At 35.5% G+C, this 26,460-nt stretch overlaps 1 protein-coding gene and 1 pseudogene across 4 annotated transcripts in view; one reads left to right on the forward strand and one right to left on the reverse strand.

The window, feature by feature from the left end:
* INPP4B (inositol polyphosphate-4-phosphatase type II B) overlaps positions 1-26,460 on the forward strand; it is a 610,870-nt gene that overhangs the window by 234,395 nt on the left and 350,015 nt on the right. The gene's annotated exons all lie outside the window — the stretch shown is intronic.
* Positions 25,416-25,534, reverse strand: LOC111728807 (annotated as a pseudogene).

Below are 26,460 nucleotides of genomic sequence, written 5' to 3' on the forward strand. Positions count from 1 at the left end.
GGAAATAAATGCAGTTTTAAGACCATAATTACAGACAAAGCGCAAGTGGGATAAAAAGTTAACCTTTAGAAACTTCATGGAATAGCAACGAAATCTCAAACTACCAGAAAAAAACAAAACAGGGGGTTTAAAATATTTTCATTAAGAGTAATTAAATATAACCGATTTGTATTAAGTTCTGTGCCTATGCCCACCACTGTGTTAGGTCTGGAAATACAGAAATTCGTATAATCTAGCAGGATAGTCAAGAATATAAACAGTTACCAAAATCATATGTCCATACTTAACCTTTCCTGGGAGTGGTCAGGCTGAGCTCTTGGAGGTGAACTGCATCTTTAAATAGGTACAGGGATTTTTCTAGACAAATGAGGCAGCTCTGAAGAAAGAAAGAGAATATCTGGAAAATTATAGATGAGAAAAAGCATGAGACATCCTGGAAAGTGCTTGCTTATAAGCTGAAATGTAGACTTTTGCAGACAGTACTTGGAGAGACCAAGGCCTGGTATGCCATGCGACCGACTTCCTTGATTAGACCTTATGACCAGTGATCAGTGGTGCTACAGATTTATTTCATTACACGAATGATTTGACTTGGTGAGCCACCATTTTTGATTTTGTCTTTATCATGTTTCCAAAATCAGGTGATCTCATGAATCATAACATGCATGCAAATGAAGAGAAGCATATTGAACACTCATTTCTAAAAATGCAATTTGTATAGCCTATTTAAAGTTCCTATAAAGTATGAGCTCACTTAGTAGGTGCAGTTTTAGATATGAGAGGTCTAAGCATTTAAGAAATGAGGAAATTGAAGTCTAAAAAGTTTAAACTACCTGCCCAATTGACCTGGCAGATCCTTGCCAGAGGCCCCCCCCCCCAAAAAAAATTAATGCTAGCTCCACAACCTTGGTTATTTTGCCTGCTTAGAGTCAAGTTCATTGATGATGGAAAGGAAGTTTCTAGCCTTTCGGGTGCTGACACAGCCCCATCCCATCATATTTGGTGTTGCCTAGATTCGGTAGGTTCTAACTGGGGCTGTTTAGGAAAGTGCAGAAAGAGGCAACTTCAGCTCCAGAAATGCCAGAGCACATGGCTCCATGTGCAGCTGCCACTTCTTTTGATTTGAGAAAATAATTTTTCCACTTTGAAGGAAATAAAATCCTCACTTGTAGAAAGACAGAAAATGATGATGACATAGCCTTTTGTTGATTTTCAGGTGGTTAATTATCAGTTGAATTAATGATCGTTTATCTTTTCCCTACTTAGAAATAGTTCAGTTCCAATTTTTAGAAGTTAAATCAGAAATGCATTCTGAAGTGGAAAATAGAGAGGAGGGCAGCTAATTATCAAGGCATACACAGAAAAGAGATTTAGCAAATCAGCCGGCATTGTTTACAAAAATATTAAATCTAAGACTTTGTTAGATTTTGTGGATCGAGTATTGAATGTTTATTTTAATTCTTAAACAGATAGCTGGGAAATTTAGTTTTATATAATTTAATCCGTCAGTAATTTTACTTGCCCTTAAAAAAAGTAGGGCAATTATGATATAATTACATAGTGAGACCTTTTGGTTCTGCAGAATCCTTGCTCTGTAGGGAGGGATACAGTCGGAAAAAGTCTAGAGAAAACATCTCAAAATCAGTCCCTAGCACAAGGCCCATTCTCACCCAAACGTAAGGTCAGTACTATAGTAGACGTAAGGAGTTTGAGAAAACAATGTGACATCCAGTTAAAAATGTTCTAGAGGGAACTGGAAATATCAGCCTGGAAATCAGGGTTGAGTATGTAAATTTAGGAATCCGGTTTTAGAGCTGGTGATGGAAAACACAGATTAAATGAGATTTCCATAAAAAAAGAGTATGGAATAGAAAAAAGAGGACGATTGAGAACTGAACTTGGGAAATAGACGCACACACAATCTATTGATTTAGATAATAATAATAACCACCTTGCAAATTATTTTTTTATTACCATAATAACAATTATAATTTATGGAACCACTACTATATGCCAGGCAACTTGTATGGATTATCTCATGTTATCTTCATGACCTCTTGAAGAAAGTAGCCCTATAGTACAGATGAGAAGTCTGCTATAGCTCAGTTACTTTTCTTGTATTTCTTCTTAATAAATCAAGAATAGCGGCCATGGCAAAGCAAACTGCTTACTTTTGCTGTGCTGCCATGTAGCTCGTTCTCATTTACATACAGGTCCTCCTAAGGAAAGTCTAGAGATCTGCCACGGGCTCAGAAATAGGGAGTAGACTGCCCGAAGTGCCTGAAATTCCTGCTTGGAATTTTGTTTTTGTTGAAATGACATGAAAATTCTTGACATTTTTCTGGAAGCAAGAAAAACAAATTTATCCTGAAACTGATGTTTATAGTGTACTACTCTTACGGGTGAACTAAACTCTCCCTCAGCATTTTTTTCAACCTTTGAGTTCTTACTTCACTCAAGGAATGTTATCAGACAGCAGATAAAATACACATTTCTAGGTGCTCAGGGACTTTTGTTTTATCTTCAACTGACGCGTGATGTTCCCATCGTTTGACATCACTAAACAAATTGTGCGTAAATATAGTCATTTGTACAATCTCTCAAGGTGATATATACTCCTTTTGATAACATATGTAACCTGATGTTCTTTTAGATATTTTAATATGAGCGTTAGGTTGAAAAACACTAGAAAATAAAACTTTTTTTTAATCCAAGGAATGCATTTTACGAATAAATGATATTGTTTTCAGTAACAAGTAAATTGTGCTGTACCTGTGCAAAGGACAACAACAAATGCTCTGCTTACTCTTAGATAATCATAGAAATACATACAGTTTTTCTCGCTGAGGTTCAAAAGTTAAAAAGGAAATTTAAGAGAGCTGGAGAGTAGGGAATTTTAATGAGTTGAAATCTGATGATATTCTCTGATCCTTGCGTCCTTGGGTCTCTTTTATTCTGTGATGCCCATCTATCAATATAAGTAAGTAAGTAAGGAAGGAAGTAAGTAAGTAAGGAAGTAAGTAAAGAAATAAAATGCATCATAGTATAAAATTTTAAAATTATTTTTGATAACTTGAGTGTACAAATATATCATTTAGGATGGGCTAGGTTATGTTAGAGAAATGAACAACTTCAACTTTTAAAAGCTGAAAGGAGCAAGGACATATTTCTCACTCAAGATACATGTCCACAGTGGCTTGGCTGGGGCTCTAATCCACATCTTTACAATTAGAGGCCCAGGATGGTGTTTCTACCATCTGCAGCAATGCCAGCGTGGGGGTGGTGGGAAGGAGCCTTGTGAATTATGCACTATCTAGTAAAGCTCCTACCCCAAGTGACACCCATTAACTTCTGATATTTCATTGGCCAAAGCAAGTTCATGGTTATGCCACCCTAATGAAATGCAGTCCCACTGGATGCAGAGAAAGGGAAGCAAAAAGGAAATACGTGGTGACTGACACTGTGACGACCACACTAGCCTGGTTCTCACTGTGCGTTCAAAGAGGCCAGTGGGGGATTTGGTTCCATTTCTTGAGTTGTCTTTACAACTTTTAAAAGTGGGCCATGTTCCGGACACTTCTTGTAAATGCATTGTTTCATTTGTTCAAGCATCTTTCTCATGAGGTCAAGCTGAATTTTTTTTCCTTTGGTAAACTGTTTGTTTGTTTGTTTGTTTGTTTATTTATTTTTATGATGACATTGGTTAACAAAATCCAGTAAGTTTCAGAAGCTGAAATTTTTATTACCTTTTTGCCCTGCTTTACCTCACTTTGTTCCTGAAAGTCAAACTTTTTCTAGGCCTCGTCTTTTTAAAAGAGTAATATGGGAATGGGGTGGATGATTGAAAATGGATTTATTTACTCTTTCTTAAAAATGTTAAAACAATTCTTACTATGTTCATAGGGAGTTGTTAGGTCAACTCGGACTAGAAAGCTCAGCATTATTTTTACTATTTGATTTTTTCAGAAATGTTTTATACATTTTAGAATCCAGGGCAACGTTGGTTTCTATTTGTTAAAAATCAAGACAAATGGTTGAGAGCTTATTGTTTCGAATCTTTCAAACATAAAGATCAGACGAGGAGTTACTGTACAGTCCTCCTAGTATGAAGCACAAATTTGTCCTCCACTGTTTTGAAAGCAGAGCCTCGCTATGAAGCAGTGAGAACATTTGTCTTATGTATATGTTCATGCTGAGCTCATTCAATTTATGAGATCAATGCTATATTTACAATATGTTTTGAACATTGACCTCCAAAGGTAGAAGGGTAAATGGCCCAGTCACTTTTTAGATATGTAATTCGGGGCACCATAGCACTGAATTAAATTTCTGATTCACTTGTTTCTTGAGATTCTGTTTTTGACATGTTTTCCGTTTACCTTCTAAGTGCATTAATCAGTGGCATCTGAATCTCTTCCTTAGCGCTAATATAAAAAAAAACCGCTAACACTTATTATTATGATTTACAACTGCCAACATACAGCAAAACAGAATTGTAAGGTGTTCTGAAAGGCCACGAGGCAGCAAGTCAACAGATGAATGGCCTTTGAATAAAATCAAAAGACCTGAATGTACCAAGCCTCTTCTCTTCCAATTACCCATTTCATCATTACAGTAGATTATTTAAATTTCTAGATGTCTAAGTATATCTTACTCAAATATTTTGGTATATTCCATTTTCACTTATTCTTCTAACTTTTATTAAATGTTTCTTTTATTTTGTCTTGTAAACAATTTATATATACATTTGGTTTTCACTGAGTAGTTAATGACTATCTTACTCTGGCAGTCTGGTGAGCTTGAACTGACAAGGGTCCCTCCCTATTGAAGATTGCCATCTGATGAGGAGGACAGACATTAATCAAATAATTGCACAGAGTAGTTCAAAGTTGCTACTTTTGTAAATGCTGTCAGTTAGAGGAACATGGGATGATTAGATCATGTAACAGGGAGACCTGACTAGGTTGGGGCAGCGTGGGGTCAGGGAAATGTTCTTTGAAAAAGTAAAGCAGAATGCCTAGAGATCTGATGGATAAAGATGAACTAAGAGAGGATAGGAATGAAGAGTGTCCTGGCAGGGAGTACAGAGCTCGTCTTGGAAAAGACAGAGCCAAGAGCATTACACGCAGGAAGACCTTCTGCTGAAGAGGATGGAGAGACCAATAGCAGTCATGTGCAAGTCCTCAGTGGTTTTTCATTATTCTGCGAACCACTGAAAACTTTTGAAAGTTCTTAAGCCGAGGAAAATATTATGCAATTTGAGTTTTGAAGAGGATCATTGTCACTGCTCTGCAGAGAAAGGTCAGAGCTAAGCAAGACTGATGAAGAGATCAGGTGGGAGGATATTGTGACTCCCGGCTACAGACGACTCCAGCTTGGATCAGAATAGTGATGGCGGCAGTGGGGACAAGTGGATATATCTGGATAAAAATCAGAAAATAAACTTAACAGCTATAAATTGAAAATAGAAATTAGTTCTCTGTAACAAAATTTTTTGTCTATTCTAGAGTGCAACCCGACCCAGGATTTCATGTCTGGCTGTTGAAACAAAAGTAAATTAAAATGAAAATAGTGTTTATTTAAAAAGTTCTCATGCATTAAAAAGTGGATGAATAATGTCTAGCTTATTAGTTCTTTTCAACTGAATCGATGCTTTAATATCAATATTTTGAAAAGCCACTGAGAACTGGCCTTTGTAGACCACACTAGTAGATTCTAGCTCCTTCGTGGAAACATAGCCTACCTCTGCCTAGTGTCCTGGTTTATTTGGTATGGTTTTGCCCTTAGCTTGAGATGGTGGAATTTACAGCAGATGTGACCTTCGTACAGGCTTGTTAAAGCATCTACTCAAGAGAAATTTTATTCTCTTCACAGAAGGGCAGTGCCATTTTACTCAGGTGTGGATTAGATAATAGTAAATCATGTAATAATGTCGAAAACTACATCATCAACTTGGACTCATAAAAACTACTTGTCATAGACTACACAAATGTGCACAAGCAGCTACACGTGGCAGATTTGCCTAGCGCCTTTTCAAGTTTTTGATGCTAGATAAGCATGTTTTGCTTTTATGATTCATCAGTCTTCTGACTGACATCCAAGGACTTTCCTAAATCACAGAATTAATTTCCCAGGAAAACCTGTTCATTCTGATGCAGAAATCTTTCAACTGAAAAGGTAAGTAGAGACTTCCTCCTCGTGGCTTATTTCCTCCTTCTCCTGCTAAAGCGATGACAAAAGATACCTTTTATTGGCCTTTTTACATGCTATCCTTTATATTTTATAGATTTTAAGTTAACACATATGAGTACATGGGATATACGAATTATAAAGCAAAAGGAAAAACACAATAAGAAAAACATCAGAATTATCTCATATTTATAAATAATGGGAGTGCCACATTTCAAGTTTCTGAAAATCAATTTTGTTATATTAAATGTAGATTCCCAGATGTTACTAGGCCGTCAGCACCAGTTTAAAATGCAGGTGGTCCTCCCAGGTGCATCCTGCTCTAGAGCATGCCACGGTAGATTGACTTATCTCAGAGGCCTGTACAATTGATCCTTGTCGCTGTGGAGGAGCTGATCCTTCGCAGCTGGAATTGACACATTATGGCCAAAATGAATATACCGCTTAGGTCTCTTGTAGGCTATTATAATGAGATCTCTCATTATTTTTCCACCTCCACTGCTACCAAAGAATCAATAAAACTCCCCCCAAAACATAATGGAGAAATGTGACAATAGGCGAATGTTTTCTGTGGCTGGCTACTGCTCATCTCTCTCTTTTTTTTGATACTTATACATTTTGGATTTGAGATGAAATTGGTTTTTGAAGTAAAAAGTGCTCTTAAGTAGTACAGATAACAGCATGTTCTTTGCAGACTCCTGTCTTTTGGGGACCTGAGAAAGGTCACTAGATGTACATATACTATTGCTAACTGTTTTATATTTAATGGCCAGTGATTCCCGCTATTAAAAGCTGGGTTCTAGGCCATTACTGCCCTCATTTATTATTTATAAAGCTCTGTAAATGTACATGGCATTTAATGTTAGATGAAATTGTGCCAGACAAATTGCCTTCCCTGATGAGTCTCTGAGCTGAAAGCAGGAGGAGAACAATGCAGGAGGGAGGTTGTGGAAAGAGCAGAGAGTGATTAAGGGTTGCCAACATGGCAGTGCTTTACCAAGTAGGTGGGCTGCAGGGAGACCTTGAAAGCTGAGAAACGATTCTGAGATTGGGAAGCCATTCAGTCAAATAAAACCAGTAACTGGAAGCAGGTAAAGGCCTCAGAGAAGGAGGATTTCAGCCCATGAAATGAGAAATCACACGTTCAGCTCTGACATTTCCTCATTTTCCTAGTACACTTTGTTTACCTGGTTTCTCAGCATCACCTCTTACTCATCATGTTCCAAACCAGTGGGTCTGAAACCTGAGAGTGCATCACCTGGGTGGGGGGGTGTTAAAACACAGGTCACTGGGCCGCAAGCCAGTCATAGTGTCAGAATCCGAAGGGCTGGGGTCCTGATTTTGCAAAGCTGACACGTTTTCAGGAATTGCTGCTGCTGTAACCAAACTTTGAGAATCTCTGTCCTAAAGCAATAGCTTCAATTCTTGTAACTTGTTCTCCAAACTCCAGCTTGGAGTCATCTCTAACCCTCACCTTCATACTCAGACAATATCCCAGTTCTACCTTTTCCTAGGAAAATCTTTCAGATTTGTTTTCTCTTTTCAAATTTACAGCTACTAACCTAGTCAGATACTACTACTGCTCCTACTGCTATGACTGGGCATATGCTTTAGAATATCTCTTCAACAGGAACTACAATTACTACTAGAAACTTCTTTGAAATCCACCATATGCAAGTCAATAATTAATTAATACTATTAAGGAATCCATATTACCTTCCTTTACAAGTGAAGAAGTTCATTTGCAGCAAGGTTAATTCATTTGCAGTGAGTATCACAGAAGGAATATAAATGAAGTCCTGTTGAAAACCAGAACCTATGTCCTTACGTCCATCCAGTATTCAGACCCTATCTGAAGGCCACCTCTTTCATGCAGTCCTTTATGTGTAACTATATCAGTGCAAGAGTGAAACATCTCCCTTCTCTCAATTACTAATGACTTCCTCTATATTACAAAGACTTAGTAGATAATGAGGTGGCATTGGAAATCAGTATGGAAGGGCTAGATTAATCAAGAAATGTCACTGGGACAATTAAATGCCCGTATGACCCAATAAATAGCAGATAGATTCAAACCTTCAATAAAAAAAAAAAATACTTTGAAAATTAAAGACACCAAAGTATAAACTTTATAAAATTTATGAACGTAAAAACTTGTCAAAATCCAACAAAAGAAATAATAAACAAAATGAAAGTTAAACCATAAACCAGGGGAATTATTTGCAGTGATTTTGAACAATGAAGGATTAGTTTAGGGAAATATATAATCAACTATGTCAAATCTTCACAATTCACAAAAGAGGAAAACCAGATGGCCCATATGTTTATGAAAATATGTTCAAGTTTCAAAAATAATAAGGGAAATTTAGATTGTACATCAGAATAATATAAATTCATGCACATCAGATTAGCATAAAGTAGTGTCTGAGTGTCTGCAGAGATGTGAGTATCTAGGAATTCCTGCAGTGTGATGGTTGGTGTGTAACTTAGTTTAATTATTTTGGAGAGAAAATTTGAAATATATATACTAAAGTTAATAATGTAGGTACCTATGACTTATTTATTCTACTTCTAGTCATCCCCTTCAGGATCTCTTCAACAGACATATTAAGATATATGTATATATATATGGGGAGGTTCACTGCAACATTGTCGTAATAGGAAAACATTGGGAATAAGCCACGCATCTTTAATATGTTATTGAGTAATTAATTTTTGTGATCTATTTATACAAAGACTATAATTCTTCAGTTAAAACGGATGAACTAAATCTTTATACATTATCATGGCTCTATGTCATGAACATGATGTTGAACAAAATTAGTAAATTACAATGTATACAAAAATTATATTATTTTTGTAAATTTAAAACATGCAAATTGTATATGTTATCTGTGGATACAAACATATAGGTCAAAGTAAATATATGAACAAGAAGAATATATACTGATTTTAGGATGATAGTAACTTTTGGGGAAGGAAGGAGGCAAAAAGGATAGGAGTAGTCTTAATTTTCTAAGTAATCTTTTATTATCATTTAGATTAAAAAATCCGAACCAAATATGGCAAAATGCTAATGCTTGTTAAAATAATGTGGCAAATATTTGTGTTATTTTTTTCTCTTCATTTATGAAATGTTCATATTAAAAAATAGAACATTTTAACTAAGGCTTCTTTGTTTAAAGAAATTTTGAATATTCTGAGTTAAAGTACAGCCAGACCATTTTCTTTGCTGAAAAACTTTTCGATCATTAATATGCTAATGGACATTGTGAATTATCAAGAGAGTAATGTCTTACAAACTATTTCCCAAACTTACTTGACCATGGAAGGCTTTTTTTTTTTTGATAAAACACCTATTAACATCTCATGGATCTTTTGGGAAATGCTGTTACACATCATAGCACTTAATTCTCCCTAATTGTTTCATATAATTTAACTTGACTTCTCTGGTTATATTTTCCATCTCCTTGATGTCAGGACCTAAGTCTTATTCTGTTTAGCTAGGCCGGTAATGGACATACAAGTAATAGTTGGATTTTTCTTAGAAATTATTGTGCAGATCATTATACTCGATGTAGTTTTGAAGGGGTGGAAGTAGTATAAGTGGGCTTTGCACACATTTTTATATGTAAGTAAAAAGCAAACATCAAGAACACAAAATTCAACATAAGGATAATTGCAGTTTTCAAACAAATGGAGTATATTGATGTCAAAACATTGCCAGAACTAGTTGCTGAAAACTTCTTTTCTTCATTTATTCATATATCTCATTCAACAGATATTATAAGATACCTAAAGAGAAATAATAGCTTTATAATATAGCAGAAGTAGATATAATCCAATGCATAAAATTTCTCAGAATTAAGTTATCAGTGATTTCTCAGAGTAAACTAACTCAACCTTTTTGAAATTATATTAAGCATAAATCCATTCAGAATTTTAAAGAATTAATTCATTTAAAGATTTATAAATACTAGATATATCTTAAATTCCTTGGTTCACAAGGGTATAGTTTTATACAACAATAAATAAAATTGATTAAGCAAAAATTTGTTGATTTATACTTTATTTTCTATTTCGCACATCTGAGGCACTCTCAACCAACTTAATAACAGAAGTGAAAGTCTTCCATTCCCACCCTTCTAATAATTTATAAATGTATTAAATACAGATATTAAGTGAAAATATGAAACAAAATTTTAAAATTAGTTATGTAATATCTAGTACCAAGAGTTAATGAGTTAACCCTTGATCATTTAAATGTTTCAGAAAAGCACTTTGTGATTCTCATTCCATAACCATTACCCTTTATGCTATTTTATATTTGGTAAAATTCTGCTGCTATTTGTCTAAAGATAACACATTCGAAGCTCATTCTCATTTATTTTGCTCGAATTTTTACAGCTCTAAAGAAATTGTTTTGTGGATTTGTATAAAAGAAACTTCCTGCTTTTTGCAGAAGGTAAATTTGCATAGGATAAAATCTCATTTGAAGTACAATTCAATATGTTTAATATCATTCAGGTTAATTTTGGATCCTGATTTTTTTTAAAAGAAAGTCACATGAATACTAAGAAAGTAATCTGTGTTTTCAGGCCTATTATCATGCTGGAATCTCATACTGAAAATAGTTTTTAAGTGGTTTTACTAAAAAGTTCTACAGGTATCCAAATTTTTAGAAATGTGATTTTTTTATGTTTTGTTATTTTAATCTTAAAATATAGAATATAAACAGTAAATGTGTTTCTTCTCTAACTTTATTATGTTTTAATATTGATCTGAAATGATGATAAATTGATTTTGTGTAGAATAGAATACGGGTGGCGAAGAATGACATATTTATCTGCTTCTCGTGCTTCTGGTATTGTTAGAATTTTAACACTCTTTGTATAATGTCATCATGACTCATAGTAAAGTTACACTGAGTAATTGTTTGAAATTTTACTGCAGCTGAAGAAATTTATATTTGGTTTAAATGTATTGCTAGGTCTCTGCAGTATTTCAGCCAGATATCCCTCTTAACCATCTACCTCACTTGTTTCAGTATCAGCTAAGATAATATGACATTTCCGGCACTTAGCAAGAGTTAATGGCAGGGCATTAACTTACTACTTATAACTGTCTGGGTAATAAAATGATATCACCAGTACTCCACTTACACTACCATAAGACAAGGGAATAATCTGTGTTGCAAATAAGAGTTACATACATCATAAAAATCAAAATGTGGTATTTATTTTGTAAACAATTTCTTGGATGAGGACATTTTTCAGGTAGACCTACATTGTTTGTATTTTGAATTATGCAGCTATGGACTTGTATATGTTAGAACATTAATTTTTTTAGTATCGTGTTACTATCAAAGTGTGTATGCACTCCTGTTGCTCCTAGACATTTTGCTATACTCCTGTATGGAGGGCTTGCTTGGGATATAGGTGTGTTTGTCAGGGTTGGGGAGAGGATGCATATATGTATATGTATATAATAAACCCTGTTTAGAATAGAAAATCAGAATGAAGAGTATTTTAGTTTTCTATTGCTATGTAGCAAATTATCCCTCCAAATCTTTGTGGATTATACCAGCAAAAATGTATTATCTCATATATTTTCTGTGGGTCTATAATTTAGGAGTAGTATAACAGTGATTGTGGCTTGGGGTCTCTCATGAGGTTACAGTCAAGGTATCAGCTGGAGGTCCATTCATCTGAAGGCTCGACTGGGATGTAAAGATGTACTAAGATGACTTACTCACATGACTAGCAGCTGATGCTGGCTCTCGGTAGGAGGCCTCAGTTCCTTATCATGTGAGCTATTCTACTGACGTACTTGAGTTTCCACTTCATATTGCAACTGGTTTCTCCCAGAATGAGTGATACAGGAGCAAGGCAGAAGTCAAATGACTTTTATGAGCTAACGTTGGAAGACGTGCACTGCCATTTATGCAACATATTTTTGGACACACAGGTTAGCCCTGATCAACGTGGTAGAGAACTCTGTGAGTGTATGAATACCAGAAGGTTGTTGGAGGAGACCATGAGAGGCTGGCTACTATAAGCAGTGATGGTGGTGGTGGGGGTGGGGGTGGTGTTAAGAGAAATAGCATGTGTAATTTGAAAGAAACACTGCATCTTGACTTTGTTTAAGTTCAGTGAGGATCTCAATCACTTAAATTAATTTCTGACTGATTTCTGCAAGGTTTTTAGATATTGCCGTTTACACATATAAATCACTTTTGTTCATGCCAATGATCTGCAAGCCAGATCATACAGACAGTTGTCATTTTATAGTGTGGGAGCTCAGTTAGCACACATCAACATGGCAGCAAAGCTAATATTCAAGAAATAAGATCCAGGATTCCTGTCTTTTAACCTTTGGTCATGGTCATTGCTTCTTTCTATCCAGAAGTACCCCAAGAGAATCCCTAAATAATTATTACTATAATAGATTACTGTATTATACATCCATCACTGGCCACTATTCTATGAAACTAATTCAGAGAGATTATCAATTTGTTGTATCTATCTCACTGGTCCTAGACCACTAGAAAGATGAGCAAGTGGGTCTTAGAGCACATTAAGCCTGGAAACATTGCCGGAGGCAAAAATGACAAAACCGAAGCTGTCCTACTTTGGGCACATCATGAGATGGTACAGTTCTTTGGAAAAGACAATAATGCTGGAGAAAATAGAAGGTAGTGGGAAAGGAGGGAGACCAAGGATGAAATGGATGGATTCCTTAAAAGAAGACATAGGCATGAATCTGCAGGAACTGAGCATAGCTGTTGAGGACAGGGCATTGTGGACATCACTCATTCATAGGCTCACCAGGAGTCAGAGCTGACTCTACGTACATAGCACATACCTTCCACACGCTCATAAGTTTTAAGACCCTTGTCGCACATTCTGATGATGATACAATAAGGTTTGTAAGCGAAGACAATGAGTAACTTACTTCTATGCACATTTAACTTTGCAAACATCAAGTCAGGGTAACAGGAAATTCATCCTTCTAATCAAGCCCTATTAAGGTGGATTAGAGGAGAGGAGTTGGGTGGGTAATTGTGGGTTTTTTTTTTGTTTGTTTTTTGTTTTTTTTTTATGGCTCAGGGTGTGTCCTTACATCACTTTCAAAGGAAATAAACTTCATTCTCACCACAGGGTGGGCTGCTAAAGTAAGTGCCAAGATCAGCTTGAGAGGTTTTGAAGAAGAGATGTCAAGGTCAGTTCAGATGCTCACTGTCTTTGTATGAGTCTAAACATATTTATAAGAATGCATTGTTTCTGATGAATGGCTAAGTAGACTGAAGGGAAAACAAGGATGCACCTGGTGTCTTTCTACATCTTGGGATCACATTTCCTGGATATATTGTGCTACCTGGTTCCAGGAAGCCAACTGTCTGGTATTATCAGCTGCATAGCATCAGATATTTTTGTATTTAACTAGGCTAAGTGTCTGATTTATGATACCTGAGTTAAGGATTCAGTAAGGTCATTCACCTCAAAGAGACCAACACCCAACATGGATCAGTCTGTTAGTGCCCTGATGCGTGGCACTCAGGATTCTTTAATAGATCCCATGACTATTATTAGAATGAAATGTTGCTCTGTTGGTAGACCCCAATTCCTGTCTTCTTACAAAAACTTCAAAAAATGAAAAATAATTTTAATATAGGCTGGTAATAGGAGTAATGGCGCTTTTTTTTTTGGACAGCTGTAGACTTTATTTCCTGGGCCTGTTGTGAAGAGGCTGGAAAGTGGAAATAGTGTGGGTTAGGCTGGATTTTTTGTTTGTTTGTTTGTCCAGTCATATGTAAACTAGATAGAGAAATGAATTGTCTGCTCAGATTCTTGGAATGGTGATTTGAGGGAATTTTAATAAAAGGTCTGTTACAAAGATGTAGTCAGGGTTTAGGGAAAATAGCAAACCCGGTGCAGTGCCTCAGCAATTGTGACAATAGAGAGTTAGATCTTGAGGGGCAGAGGAAGGGAGAGGTAGGGACTCTAGGGTGAAGTGAGTCATTTGACAGGAGACGACTTGTAGTGACCTGACTGAAGGAAACAGGAAAATAAATGCCCTGACATTCCTTTCCGTTTGACCTCTACGGCTAGTTCCAAACCCAACCGGAAGCTTATTGGATGCTGTCCATATAGGCCAGATGCACAGAGCAAGGTAGAAAAGTGTGAGATGTAGATCCAAGTGGCAAAAAGAAGATATTGAGAGTCCACAGCCACGCTACCCTGAACACGCCCGATCCCATCTGGAGCCTGACTGCCTACGTTTGAATCCTAGCTCCAACACTGACTTGGGCAGGTGACTTACTCTCCTTGGGCATCATCTGTCAAAGAAGATAATCCAGGTGCTGAGCGCATGAGGTTGTTGTGAGGGAGTAAATGAACTGATGTTCGTAAAGCACTTAGACCAGCGCCTGGCACACAGTAACCATTATACATCTTTGCTGTTATTATTTACCGAAGTCCTGTACAGTATCCTGCAGCTGTGTTGATCTTTTTTAGGACAAATAATGTACATTGAGTTACCTTGGATTCCTATTGTTATTATTTTTCAATATTCCTTTAGTGTTTGGCTATAACCTGAGATTAAATATCCAGGTTGCAGTAACTGAATTGAGAACCTTAGGGCCCTCCCTTCCAACCAAGGAAGGCAGGGGACATTTTCCTGAATACCTTCATAACAACTAGGAGGGGCGGTGAGTTTCTTTATTGCAGAAGATGACTCACTGGGTTGACCCTGTGTGAATTAAATTTGTGATGGAAAAGTTTCATCAACTGTTTCTGTAGCTCCCACTAGACGAATCCCTTTAGGAAGCATTTTAAATGTACTATTGCACAGAATGGTAGAAACAAAAAATGAATCTTTGCCTTGGAACAGTGCCTTTTCTTGAGATTTATTATCTAATTAAGGAATTTCCTAATATAACAAGCATTTAAATTTTCCCAGGAACCAAAACAGAGCAGTAGTAATACTACAAACTGGCGTTTGTAAGTTACACTGCAGTTTACAAAGGGCCTTCACATTTATTGGCTTTGCTTCTTAAGCCTTTGCTTTAGCCATGGAAACTTTGAACATTATGTCCTTATATATGTATATATCACATGAAAATGGACTTTCTGGTTCAAGGTCAGCCCTACTCTGAGGTCACTCCAACGGAGGGAGGGATGCTGGCATTCTGAGGAGGACACTGTGAGGCTGCTTTATTAGTTTCTTTCTGAATTCCCTCCCTTCCTTGGGTGCAGGGCTCAACCACCCCTGTTGGAATTCTATTCCCAATGCAGAGTGTGGGGCCTCAAGACAGCCTTCTCTGACAGAATTTGTGATAATGTGGAGGAAGTCACCTAATGAGGGCTTTTAAAACAGAAGGAAGCACTGGAAAATTGAGAAGACCCTTAGCATAACTTTTATGTCCCACCATGATTGTGTGTGAAACTTGATGTGATGTCTGTGACCAATAGGTAGTGAAGTTTGGGGTTTCAAGTTCCACAATTTCCGCATTATATAATTCATCTAAGTGAAAATTAATGGATAGAGCCCTTCTTATTCAGTAGACCACATGCAACCTTCTCAGCAGTAGGGTTTCAAGAGGCCATTCAGAGAGCACTATAGCATAAATTCAGTCTCATTTTCACTACTACCAAGCTCTTTATACATACAACATTTGAAATAATCTCAAGGTGTGTATGTGTGCATGTGTGTATGCGTATGTGCTGTTTATCTCTCTTTCTACCTACCCTGCCTGTTCACTAAAAGTTGGTATATGTCAGGCTCTAAGCTGAGTTCTCTATACTATTTATTTTAAAATCATAGTATTATTATCGTGATGAGGAAACTGTGCCTGGCCTAAGCAGCTTAGGTAAGGTCTTACCGTTAGAATTTGTCCATAACCCATGCTCTTAACTGCAGTACTAAATCATTTGTACAAGCTTGAAACATTTCATTCCCAAATATTGACAAGAACAATAACCTCCACACAAATTTGAAATGTCATGAATCATGGTAAATTTATGGTAAAAATAAAGAACAACATACATTTTAATCAGATTATAGTATAAATTCTGATTACCTCTTTGGTTAGAAGTTTGGGGAGGAATTTGGTCATATCTGTTCTCTTGTGATTGGTGAGTGATGTAACAAAGGAATTGGCCTCAGTGGCTTCTGAGGAAAGAATGAATGAAGATTGAGATCTGACTCAAAAGAAATCATATCAGGATGGCAAAAAAAGGGACATTTTTAAAGCTTGCTCGTTCTTGGCCTGTACACTTCATGAAGATCTATTCCAGGTAATTAAGAATTTCCGGGAAGGTAGCATTATTCTACTCTTCTTACATTTGCATATGCCTTAATAGTTTCACATGACTGGTTTCTGCGTATCGTTCCAATCGCAGATCAAACGTTGTTTATGTGGAAATATCCTGGATGTATCCTTGAGCACCTCGCATCTCTAACCAGCTCCCTCTCTAGAGTTAGAGTCCCATAATGATTCTAACAAGAACCACTATCTGAAATTCTCTTTTTGATTTATTTTTCATCGTCTGTTTCTCCCCACTAGAATATAAACTCTACAGAGAAGGACTCTTGTCTTTGTTCTTTTCTGTGTCCTCAAATCTAGAAGACAGTGTGTAAATATTTGCTCATTAAATTAATATTCTAAAGCTCTTAAAGCACTCTGTAATATTAAGAATTTCAGCCATATGTCATTTCAAATGAGATTTATAAAGAGTTCTTAAAAGATTTAAAAATTCTTAAAATATAACGTGAAGAAAATTTAAAAGCTGCATACAGAATTTTAAATTCAGTATGACTTTAACTGTAAAAGCTTGATAGAGAAAAGCTTATAAAGATGTCAATATTAAATATGCTTCCTGTGGTGGTAGGTTAGGAGTAATTTTCTCTTTTACTTATATAACAGTATAATGAGCACACATTTCTTTTATAAGTTATTTTATAAAATAACCAAGAACTGAAAAAACTAAATAGGTCAATAATAATTTTCCAATGCCATAGTTTTTGCTCTCTGATATATTTTTAAATTACATATTAGAATATTAGAGATAGTTGTCACAATAATGATGATGGTGGTGACGACATTGAAAATGAGAGACAGTAAGAAAGCAAGAAATGAACAGAAAACTTGGGGGAAGTGGAGATGTGAAAATTTATTTGTTTGTTTGTTTGTTTGTTTAGCATAAACTTGTGCAAGCTCAATTAGCGATGTTTAGATTACCAGTTTTTCTTGTTCATTTAGCAGATGAGGTATAGAGAAAGGCTTGGAATATCCACCCAAGATGATCTGAAAATTTTGTGTTATATGGACAAATGGAAATCCGTTTGGGACTTGATGTAATGCTAATGTTTAAAAATATCTTGAGTTTATGGTAGGTGTATAAAAGGGATCAAAGTCTTTGGCCTGACTTACATGTCAGGCGGCTGGGCTGTAGTCAGGAACTGTGTCTTTTCAGATACCTTGTACCCCCGGGCCTAGTGGGGTGCCATGTACCTAAAAGGTGCTTGACTATTTTTTAATGTTAATATACTAGTCATGGTATTTTTCAATAAGATTTAATATATGGAGCCAAGTGTTATTCCTTCTGTTATTTTATGATACTGTCATGCTAAATTTCATATTACTGTTTTTCTTTTGAGGAAAAAAAGTTATCTAACCAAGAGACTGAATCTTCTATTTCACCTAGAGTCATTCGAATGGGTTGACGATATTTACCTTCATATTTTAGAGTCTTATAAATGGCTATGTCCAATTGAAATTAGGTCAATTTATATATACACATATAGAAATGATCTCAATGTTTCGCTAGAGTATAAAAAGAAAAAGTACAAAAGTTTAAAAACCTGTTTCAGTAGTGGGACTTTAAACCTCATTCTAAATGTTATATGGGATGGCGGAAAGGTATTTCTTCTACTCCAACCTATTTTATTTTCAATTGTGAAAATATATCTAAATATTCCTTTTAACTCTATGCTACAGTGCCAATTGTTATGAAATCTTACATTTCTTTAAAGCATTGATTCTCAACTTGGGCCGCCTATTGAAATCACCTGAGGGAGCATTACAAAATACCGGATGCCTGCTTTTCCAGCCTAGATATTCTGATCTAATTGATCTGGGGACAATCCGAGCATCCCGTTGTGTAAAAGCTCCAGAGGTGATTCTAATGCTAAACAGGTTGAGAGCCACTGATTAAACCGTTAACACACTTATCTACTTACAACATGCTCTTGTTTTCCAAACAAACTAACATGTTGACTCTTGCGAGATCAGGATCTGTGTAACTGGCACTGACCGATTTACAGAAAAGATCCTTCCTAACATCTGTACAAGATTTCTAGATGATGAAAAGTTTTCCCTTTTAGACTGAATGTCAAGCAGATCATTTGCCTTCATGTTTGGGTTACTGTGAAGGGTAATTCTGTAGCTTTGCCACTCTCCTTCATTCTTCTTTTTTAAAATTCCTCTTAGCATTATGTTCTGATCTGTACCTCACTGAGGCTGACTTGATGTTTCCCTTTTCAGAAGTGCATCGAAGAGGATTAGCACTTTGAAGACTTTATTCTTTGACTCAGAATTTTAGGATGAAATTGTAAAATGAACTTATGAGAAAGTTAAAGTAGGAATAGCATATTGAACTCACCAAAATATACCCTCTGGAACTCATAAAGAGGGAAGAAATTTGAAAATTTTCATAGGACTCTGCCTTATGTAGAATAGGAAATGAAGCAAGATAGTCTTCATTTCCCAGGATTCAGACATCTGAGTCATGTTCAATTTGGAGCTGACAGGTCTATCTGAAGGAAAAATTAGTTTAGAAAATTTGGGGGAAAGATATCCATTGTTTTTGAACTTTGTTTCCTTTAGTTTGGTGGTTTAAAAACATTCTTTATATATTGAATTAGTAGTGAATTATTGAGTGGAGACTTAAGGGATTTTATGCTTTTTACTTTTCATATACTGATGCAATTTTAAATTTAAAATATAGCTTTGAGGAAACTCAGATGATCTTTAGCATATTGTCAAGAAGGCATAAGACAAATATAAATAATAGAACCTCTAAATGCGGGCCAAATAAAAATAAGACATAACATCTAAGGTCTATTACTCAGGGTGTAGTTGAGAATGCACTAGAGCCTTACGTTACTAAACAAGCCAAATTCATTTACCTGAACTATCTAGAACCATTTTAAGTCAGTTTGTCTTGATGTAGGTTTTCTAGCTCTGTGCAAAAGGGTGGGAGGGAAGGTGTGTGTGGTTTTTTTTTTTTATTGTGCACTTGCCAAATAAAATGACATTGATGTGTCACAAATGAATTAAATCTATGCTCGTTCTTTATTATTGCTACAACAACTGCTTCTTGAATAAATGAAAAGCAAATCTAGTAACCTGTTTAAGTTAACTTGCCAGCTACTAAGAGAGTATCTGCAAACTTAGTGATTCTTCTAAGGTGGCTACGGGCTGACTGAAGAGTCATCTTTTTGTTAGTGAGATAGTGATAGGCAGTGGCAATCTATACTGCATTAATCATAGTTATTATTGTGTACATAAATTGACGGAGATGAACCTCTAAAGGAGATAATGGCAGAGTGGCAGTTCATTAGCCTATACAGACTAATTAAACATCTAATTAGATTCTTACTAGGAAATACCGTTATGTGATTATGAGTCTAAAGTGACTCAGTAAGCCCACAAATTGGATTTTCTGGATCTTAAATTCTCATGAAAATCATAGTGAAAATCATAGTATTTGAAGAGTTAGCTTGGTCTCAAAATATTAAATGATAAATTTAGGGCTTAATTAGATGTCATTTATTTCTACATTTATTAATTAAGTAGTAAATTCTAGGATCCCTATTTTCCTTTGTTATCGAAGTTTTAAAATCATCATACCCTGAGAGCTTGCTATTAAGTCAGACGCCAGGCTAAGCAGTGAACATGCATCATATTGGTGAATCTTTACAATGACACCAAGAGACAGGGACCATTATTCCTCTCTTATACCCATGAGATACTTAGATGTGATACTTAGAACTACCATTTAAAAGTTATATAAAGATGCATAAAATTAATAAGACAACAGACGAAATTGAGCTGCCACACTTAGGAAGTGGTAGAACCTATACATTATCAACAAGCGAACCATGTTCTATAGCAAAATAAAAACTCATTTGGTGTTAAAGTAACAAATCAATATTCTATAAACACTGGTTCTATTCATTTTTCCCAATGCTATGCTCTTTGAGAGCTGTTTATAATTATTTTTAAGTTGCCTGCTCTTATTGTTTTGAACTGTAATCTAACTTATTCTGGCACAGGCTTTTTGACATGACCTAATTTCCCTGGCCAGGCTGAAACTTAGGGAAGAGGGCTCTTAGGATCCTAATTGTTTATAGCAGAGTTTCTCAACCACGAATTATTAACATTTGTACCACATTATTCTTTGTTTTGAGGGGCTTCTCTGTGCATTGTAAATGTTGAGCAGCATCCTACCCACCAGATGCCAAGAGCAAACTTCCCTCTTCCCCGCTCCTAATTGTGACAACCATGAATGTCTCTAGACTTTATCAAAAGTCCCTGTTGTGCAAAATTGTTCTTGGTTGAGAACCTCTGGTTTATAGGGTCAAGAAATTTTATCGAATATTTTACTAATCATAACTATTATCACCGCTGTTTTACGGTTGACGTGCTATATAGTGGTTTTCAAAGAGAAACTGCACTAGGCAAAGTTAAACAGACAAGGCAGACTTTAATCAAGACTATTGCAATGGGGAGAGGGATTGAACCCAATTCAACTGAAACAAAAGGCAGAAGAGTTTTTAAATAATGTACTGAGCTAGTGGAAAAGTACTGGAGAGCCTTAGTGGAGATGCTGATCCATGTGCGATGTGTTCAGACAATCCGTGTTTGCTAATTGATGTTTTTGGAAGTTAGGCTCCTACCTTTCTTTCCACAGAGACTGGAAGATAGAGGTGCGCTCTTTCTTAACAATTATATTTCAAAGGGATGGCTTCCAGGTCCTCGAGGAAGACATTCTCGGATTGTAAAAGTGGCCAGAGATGGGAAAGATTTGTTTATTTAAAAAGTAGAATATGAATGTACAACTGCAAGAATATATAATTATAATTGCTTCTTGAAAACCCACTCAATTCCCAAGTCTTTCTGTAATCCCCTGACCTCACGAGAAGGGAGACTCAACTTCTCTGGTGTACTTTCTCTATCCTGTCGTGTCCAGGATAAACCAGAGGTCATTAAATCAGCCTTATCAGAAGTACATAGATTTTCAAGTGTCAAATTGGTCTGTAGTTTATTGTGTTTTGCCCTCAGCCTTCAGTAAGGTTCCTCACAGTCTTGCCAAGCCCTACATTCATGCATGTTCTCCTGTGCTTGGCCTCTCTAGCTTCTAAAGTGCCAGCTGTTGGTTTGACTCAGAATTGACAGAAATCTTAGAGCTCGTTGAGGAGTAAAGGTTGCTCCTAAGTTTATTTTGCTATATTTCCAGAATCCAGTCTGCTTCTCAAAGAGAAGAACATTTTCTAAGTCTACAGAGAAGCATGTTTGGGGAGCCTGAGACTAGGCAGGTGATTTGGCCTTCAGGTTCTCATTAGTGACCTCGATGAAAGTCATGTTATGGAGTGACAGAGTTTTGTTCAGATCGTAGGACTGAGGTGAGGAAAAAAGAAGGAAGAGAGTACACAGATTACTCATTCAAGATATAATATGATTTAAATGCTTTCTTAACAGCCTACAAGTGTGATCTTTTTTATTGGTTATAGGAAATAATACCTGGAGGATTTTTGAATTGGTAATTGTTTTTTTGCAGTAACAGGGACCCCTGTGGGGTGATGGATAACAACATTATCAGGATAAGTAATTCCATGAGATGCCTGAACAGTCAAATATTAAGTTTTCTGGTAAAAACAATTTCTCCTCCTATGCGGTATGTCATAGGCAAAAGATAGCCTTTACATAAAATCACTAAAAAAAGCAAAATTATCTCATAACCTGAGTAACATAATGAAATCTTAGTTGGCTTCGGTGAGTCTATCCAACATAGCAGACTATATGTTATTTATACATTTAGATAACACAAACCCTCTTATAAATTTTATTTTGCATTACTTTAAGTCATCGTATTTCCTAATTAAACCTCCTTTTGATCAAATGATACATGCTAAAAATAACTCCTTGCTGTCAAGCATTTGGTTTTTGTGATTTTTGTATGATTGCAATCTCTATTAAATATTTTTTCTCTCTCATAATGCTGGGTATTTTGTTTCTTGATAAGTAAACACCAGAGCTTTTCTGAGTGGCATTAAATCTCAGTTCCAGCTCCTGACATAGGTCAAATCATTTTTATGGAACAAATATTTTTCTTCATCCTTGAAGATCCAGGGCAGATCATAGGAATAAAGGAACAGCTTCTGCATTATCCAACTACAAAGATGCTGATAACCAATCAATACAGGGAGAAAAACCTTTCCAAATCACTTTTCAAAATGCTTTGTACATTTTGGAAATTTGCTTCCTCCTCTTAAAATCTGAGACTAGATATTTACAAAGGAACATAAGTTTGCCTTTAGGTCGCTCCTTTTATATTTGACAATTCCAGCTCATACTTTTGTCTTCTAGTATTCAAATAATACATCGTAAAGATCTCATTTAAATCAGAGCATTCAAATAAGACTTTTTAAATGCGTAGATGCTTTGTAATGACGGTTGGCTTTCTCACGAAACTAGTCATCTTCAACTTTTAAGGTAAGGCTAATTCTCTTCATTTATTTCTGTGTCACTTTGCTTGTGGGAAGTGATTTTTACCCATTAGAAAAATGATGTGATTAGTAAAGGCTGGTAGATCTGAGTGGTGGTTATATATAGTTTGGGTTGGCATTTTTGGGACACTGACTTATTTTCCAGATGAAATCACCCAAAAAGGGCAATATAAAAATATGAAATAAGTTGCAAGATAGAAATAAGCTGGTTATGTTATGATTTCACGTACTTTCAAAGGCTCATAAAAACAACTAAATTATATTTTTTGACTGCAATTTGGTCTTTTCATTTGTAAATACTTGTCTCATTTTCTGTGCCGAATAAGTTACTCAGATAACTTCAAATAGTCATCTACTTAAGCTTATTTTTAAGTGTTTTTTATTTTCTCTAAATGTCTCAGGTGGTGGTAGGTGGGCACATATTAGAGATGAGTCTTTTCATCCTTCTATTTGGCAACGTGCCATTAATGCTATAGGTTTTCAGTACAATGACTAAAGCCAGTGGCAATATACTGGAAGGAGAAGACGGAGTCTATTATTGGAAAATACAGTTGTTTCAGGATAATGTTGAAAAAGTTAATGACATTGAAAGCAAACCAAGAATTTATATGGTTTTGCTTTTGTAAGTGTCGTGCTTTTTGTGGATATAATTATTTACGACTTTGATCTTTGGTTTGTTTATCCTGTGCTTAGCCAATAAAGCATTTCCTTGAAATATACTTTAGGTGAGGCAGCGATTAAACACTATGACACATTTTGTAGATTTAAAAGCCTGTTTGGAAGTCTTGGAGTTTATTAATCTCTTCTGTATGAATTTGAGGTTTTTCATCATTAACAGATGTCGCCTTTATTCTCTGCAGTTTTTTTTTTTTAAATGTAAATTCTCCACGAGACGATGTTACAAAAACATATTAGACTGGAAATTGGTTTTACTAAACGTCAAGATAAATATAACTTGGGCAGATTGCATTGCTTGTTGGTTCGGCTATATGAGTCAAACAGTTATATAGTTAGGCTAGGAGAGCTAGGACTCAAAATTGTCTATCACCTGCTATTAGTCACAACTGGAGTAATGAATGGATGTGACATGGCTAATAAAATATCAGTTAAAAAGGCCTGTTTTAGATGGGCATGCTAGAGAAACATAGTGACCGCAAATATTCATATATGATATTTGCAAAGTAAGGCAAAAAACAAAACAAAAAAACTAAAACTAAAATAAATAAAAGGTATCACCTTATGAATTATAGATTCATTTTATTCTGATTATAAATTTATAAACATATTTTAAATATATCCCTTGTTCTTTTTCTTTTCTTTTTTCTTTTTTTTTTTTTTTTGGTTTTGGTTTATTTGTTTTGTTTTGTTTTTGCTATTTACTAGTTTGTACTTCTGTCTCCTCAAAATGTAACAGTGAATCTACATCGTTCCAACTTATGTTATAAATATCAGTCTTAAAGTTATGTTTCACATTGTATCAAATATTGTCAGGTAAATCTGTTGTTAAGGAATTCATTATTGTGATAAAGTTAAGGCTTAATTATTTACTCTAATGGACTGAAGCAGACATGTGAATAATTCAAAGTATGATCAATTCAAAGTCACTTAAACATTATGTTTAGGAATATATTTGCTGCAAATATTACAGTTAATATCTTTATTACATAAAGGATTTATCCAATCAATAGAAAAAATGATATTCTAGTAAAGGTAGGCCAAAAGTTGTTAGAGAAAATACAGCCAATCAAAAATATACTTTTTATAATATACTTTTAATCTATATTAAAAATGTATAAAATTTTATATTAAAATATTTAAAAATTTTTAAAATGGAGACTCTTATGCACTAATGGTGGAAATGTAAACAGGAATGACCACTTTGGAAGTCTGACATAGATACTAAAGATGAGAACATCGTGTACACCATGACCCAGCAATTCTAATACTACACACACCTAATGAACATGTTTCTATATTTACAAAAAGACAAAAGAATTTTCAAAGCAGCACTCTTCATTATAGCAAGAAAATAGGTATTCTTCAAATACCCATTAACCATAGACTGCATAAATAAATTTTGGTGTAATCATTCAATGGAATACTCTACAGCAATGAGAATAAACATACAAGGAAGTGGATGAATATCTCTAAAGAATAATATTGCGCAAAATTAGCCAGAGAAAAACAAAGAATATATAGAATATAATTTTACTTGTATAAAGTTCAAAACTGGCAAAACTGGACTTCTGCTTTGAAGTACAGTGTAGTAAGTTATGTGAGGCCAGTAAAAGTGCTGACAGAACTAGAAACTCTGCAAAAATTTCAAAAATCAGATTTTATTTTCTTTTCCGTTTTAGATGAGGCAACCCTTGGTTGACCTCACAGATTGCAAGGACCTTGTCAGCTTACAATCCCTTATTTTTTATTTCTTACGCCTACAGCACCTGGTCTTCCTAGGTGGTCTCCCATCCAAGTACTAACCAGGCCTGACCCCGCTTAAGCTTCTGAGATCAGATGGGATCGGGCTTGTTCAAGGTGGCAGGCCACAGACACAAAAATCAGATTTTCAATGATAACCCGAAAGCTGTGGAATCGATGAGTACTAAACACACTGACAGACCAGAGAGGGGAAAACATTTCTGAAGTGAGCCGAGGACAGCATCTGTTTGTTCCTCTGAGGCATCTTCCTGTCTGATGGGGAGGCTGAGGCTCAGGGGTTTGTCCAGAAGCAGCAACACTCCACAGTCTTAGTGCTTACTCAGCACAGAAATAGCAAAGCGAGTGAAATCAGGGACTTCACACACACACATCTGGTTTATTGTGCAGTACATTTTGAAAGAAACTAAAGTGCTAGACCAAAAGTCTCTGAAATTACAGTGAAATTGCCCCCGCATCAAAATTTTAATTTAAAAGAATAGAAAACCCTAGTGGAAAAATGTTAACGGGGAATCGACAATGAGGGGCTACAAGCATGTTTTTTCCATGCATACTTAGAGAATCCAGACTAACCACAGATGGAGTATAGAGGACGGAGAAACTGGAGGAAATTCTTGCTTTTTTTTTTTTTTTTGGCCGTTTATCGATTTGTTTCTCCGCCTTTTCAAAGATTAATTCTAAATTCATGATATCCCTAATTTTCTTCATTGTGAAACAAAATAAAATACTTAGTGTGTACGAGTATGTAGAGAAACTGGTATTCTATTGCATAACTAATACACTGATACAATTGTTATGGAAATAATTATATATACATTATGTATAACATGTATTATATACAATATATGCTCTATATGACATATATCGTGCATTATATATAACATATATCATATATGTGAATATAATTTTATCTTCCTTTTGTTCTCAAAACAAATTTGAGATTACTTTTTCAGTATTTTCAAGAACCGGAAATATTTTCCTACCCTTTGATCAATTTCTAGGAATCACATGGAAACATTACTAAAGTTTTTGAGAAATATA

The sequence above is a fragment of the Pteropus vampyrus genome, unplaced genomic scaffold (genome assembly GCF_000151845.1).
Source record: "Pteropus vampyrus isolate Shadow unplaced genomic scaffold, Pvam_2.0 Scaffold229, whole genome shotgun sequence".
NCBI lineage: Eukaryota > Metazoa > Chordata > Mammalia > Chiroptera > Pteropodidae > Pteropus > Pteropus vampyrus.